Source organism: Mandrillus leucophaeus, unplaced genomic scaffold (genome assembly GCF_000951045.1).
Source record: "Mandrillus leucophaeus isolate KB7577 unplaced genomic scaffold, Mleu.le_1.0 Scaffold290, whole genome shotgun sequence".
NCBI lineage: Eukaryota > Metazoa > Chordata > Mammalia > Primates > Cercopithecidae > Mandrillus > Mandrillus leucophaeus.
This window is the reverse complement of record NW_012103032.1, coordinates 361,960-365,869: the sequence shown is the minus strand read 5'-3', so window position 1 is coordinate 365,869 and position 3,910 is coordinate 361,960. Positions and strand designations below refer to the sequence as shown.

At 46.3% G+C, this 3,910-nt stretch overlaps 1 pseudogene across 1 annotated transcript; it reads left to right on the top strand.

The window, feature by feature from the left end:
* The first annotated feature begins 918 nt into the window (after positions 1–918).
* Positions 919–3,571, top strand: LOC105543778 (annotated as a pseudogene). The gene is made up of 2 exons (XR_001006670.1): positions 919–2,569; positions 2,879–3,571. The product of XR_001006670.1 is annotated as a histone-lysine N-methyltransferase NSD3-like (transcript).
* Positions 3,572–3,910: the final 339 nt, after the last annotated feature.

The following is a 3,910-nucleotide window of genomic DNA, read 5'->3' as shown; positions in this document are numbered from 1 at the left end:
TGGACACTCTATGGGGCACTTAAAATCCTGAGCCATGCTGATTTTGGGATTTCCTGTGACCAGAAGGCTGAATGTTTAAGACTTTTCACATTCGCTTGCTCTGTTGTAAGGAGCTAGTAAGAGCTCAGCCTGGCCTCTGCCAAAACCACTCTTAAAGGAACAGCAGACACAGTGCAGCCAACAGAGGCTGCAGGGAAGAAGGATGGCTGTGACTCGTGCAGAGCAATTCTGGGATCCTGGAACCTGAAATACATCCCCTCCCCAGAAATTTAGCCTGAAATTTCTTTAACCAAGATCAAAAGGTGAACCTTCCTTCTAATAATCAGAGAGGACTGAATGTGTTCTGCAAAGAAGAGACACACTGGTCTAAATTATTTCCAACTAACGTGTAAATAACTGATACAGGTTTTTTTTGTTGTTGTTTTGTTTTTGTTGATTTTTCTTTTTTTCCCCTAAATGCTAGTTTGGTGCGAGGGTAAAAAGAGTTATAAAAGAGCAACACCAAGGTGGGTGGATCAAGAGGTCAGGAGTTCGATACCAGCCTGGCCAACATGGTGAAACCCCATCTCTACTAAAAATACAAAAAAATTAGCTGGGCGTGGTGGCGCGCGCCTGTAATCCCAGCTACTCGGAGGCTGAGGCAGGAGAATCGCTTGAACCCGGGAGGCGGAGGTTGCAGTGAGCCGAAATCGCGCCATTGCACTCCAGCCTGGGCGACAGTGCGAGACTCCGTCTTAAAAATAAATAAATAAATAAATAAATAAAAAACAATAAGCCCTCTCGCCTAGTCTCTCCTTTGTCCTCCAGACCCTCGTGGCCGCCGGCGTTCGTGGTTCGCGCCCCTGCTTCCTCCGCCCCTGCTGACTCGCTGCTTCCTCCTGGGCCCCATCGCCCCGAAACCCGGGACTGTGCTTCCCAGCAGGCGCCGCGGCTAATGAAGGGCTGAGGATTTGGCGGCGGCACCCCGAGAGTCCGGGCGAGGGGGCTTTGTGCGCTGCGACGGCTGCCAGCACGGAGGCGGAGGCCCAGGGGCTGTGCACAGGTCGCCGCGGAGAGGATGCGATTTCCCAGTCGAGCGTCGAGAACCCTGCTGCCCAGGCCGGGCTGCCAGACATAGGCTCCTCTCTGGCGCAGCGGGGGCGCGGCGACCCCCGTCTCTCGGCCTCCCCTTCCCGCCCCACCTCCCGAGCCTTCCTCCTGCCGCAGCATGCCTGGCCTGACCCGGCTGTGGCCGTCCTCGATCTCCGTGTCCCTCCTGTGATTGGGGCGTTAGAACGGGACAAACTGAAGGCCTGATGAGAGGAAGGGAAAGTTAAGAATGCTGGAGCAGAACAATGGATTTCTCTTTCTCTTTCATGCAAGGGATCACGGGAAACACAGTTCAACGACCACCTCAACTCATTGACTCCACCAGCATCCATCAGGAGGATGCCTTTGATAACAACAGTGACATTGCTGAAAATGGTGGCCAGACACCATATGAAGCTACCTTGCAGCAAAGCTTTCAGTACTTATCTACAACACATCTTCCTTCACTCACAAATGGCTACCATCAATCAGCATGTATGAAACTCAAACCAAATACCAGTCGTATAATCGATATCCTAATGGGTCAGCCAATGGCTTTGGTGCAGTTACAAACTTTTAGCCCCACTGACTATTATCATTCAGAAATTCTAAACACTAGACCACATGAAATTCTAGAAAAACCTTCCCCTCCACAGCCATCACTCCCCTCCTTCAGTACCACAAACTGTGATTCCGAAGAAGACTGGCTCACCTGAAGTTAAACTAAAAATAACCAGAACTATCCAGAATGGCAGGGAATTGTTCAAATCTTCCCTTTGTGGAGACCTTTTAAATGAAGTACAGGCAAGTGAGCACACGAGAAGTCAAAGCATGAAAGCAGAAAAGAGAAAAAAAACCAAAAAGCATGACTCATCAAGATCTGAAGAGTGCAAGTCACACAAAATCCCCAAATTAGAACCAGAGGAACAAAATAGACCAAATGAGAGGGTTGACACCATATCAGAAAAACCAAGGGAAGATCCAGTACTAAAAGAGGAAGCCCCAGTTCAGCCAATACTATCTTCTGTTCCAACAACAGAAGTGTCTACTGGTGTTAAATTTCAGGTTGGTGATCTTGTGTGGTCCAAGGTGAGAACCTATCCGTGGTGACCTTGTATGGATTCAAGTGATCCCCAGCTTGAGGTTCATTTCAAAATTAACACAAGAGGTGCCCGAGAATATCATGTCCAGTGTTTTAGCAAACAGCCAGAGAGGGCGTGGGTTCATGAAAAATGGGTACAGGAGTATAAAGATCATAAGCAGTATGAAGAATTACTGGCTGAGGCAACCAAACGAGCCAGCAATCACTCTGAGAAACAAAAGATTCGGAAACCCTGACCTCAGAGAGAACATGCTCAATGGGATTTTGGCTTTGCCCATGCAGAGAAAGCATTGAAAATGACTTGAGAAGAAAGAATAGAACAGCATACTTTTATCTATATTGATAAACAACCTGAAGAGGGTTTATCCCAAGCAAAAAAGAATGTTGGGGCCGGGTGCAGTGGCTCACGCTGGTAGTCCCAGCACTTTGGGAGGCCAAGGAGGGTGGATCACAATGTCAGGAGATCATAACTAACACAGTGAAACCCCGTCTCTACTAAAAAAAAAATGCAAAAAAAGCCAGACCTAGTGGCATGCGCCTATAGTCCCAGCTACTCGGGAGGCTGAGGCAGGAGAATGGCATGAACCCAGGAGGCAGAGCTTACGGTGAGCGGAGATCGCACCACTGCACTCCAGCTTGGGCAACAGAGTGAGACTCCCTCTCAAAAAAAAAAAAAAAAAAAAAAAAAAAAAAATGTTGTCTCCAAAGCCGAAGTTAAAAAAAAAACCTGATGACCGAGATCTGTGCTTTGTACTCAGCCAGAATAGACCAATGCAGGGGAGATGGCCTCCTCACTCTCAAGTACTGACATTCGAAGACACAGCCAGAGGCAGCACACAAGTGTAGAGGAGGAAGAGCCACCTCCTGTTAAAATAGCCTGGAAAACTGTGGCAGCAAGGAAATCCTACCAGCTTCCATTACAATGCACAAAGGGAGTCTGGATTTGCAGAAGTGTAACATGTCTCCAGCTGTGAAAATTGAACAAGTGTTTGCTCTTCAGAATGCTACAGAGGATGGGAAATTAATCAACTTGTTTATTCAACAAAGGGAATTGGTAACAAAACAGAAATAAGTGTCAGGGGGCAAGACAGGCTTATAATTTCTAGACCAAACCAGAGAAATGAAAAGCCAGTGCAGAATATATCATCTCTTGAAGCAACATCTGGTTCTACAGGCTCAGCAGAAAAGAAGCAACAGAGAAGATCAATTAGAACTCGTTCTGAATCAGAGAAGTCTACTGAGGTTGTGTCAAAGAAGATAAGAAAGGAGCAGGTTGAAACAGTTCCTCGGGCTGCAGTGAAGACCAGATTACAGGAAGGGTGGGCAGACTGGGGAGTGCAGGGCTCTGTCAGATCCAGTGACAGCTCTGTCTTCACAGCGGTTGAGGAAACTGTAGACTGACATTCCTGTACAATTTCATCCCAGAAACTCCAGACTTGTAGTCTCCCTGCAAGATTTCTTTGTCTGTTGGCAGCTTGATAAACAGTTTCTTTGTTTTCGATTTTGATTTTGCCAATCATCATTATTGGCATTTTCCTGCCTGGTTTCTTCTTCAAGACACTGAACAATTGCTTTAACATTCAAATGATTTTTTTTTTTTTTCAGTTTGAGCTGGATGGGTACAGCTTAAATCATGGGTCCAGCCTAAAAACCACCATTTAACTTACACTCATCAATTTCAACATGGACTGTTTTTTGTTTTTATTTATTTATTTATTTTTAAGTTTTTTTTTTTTTTTT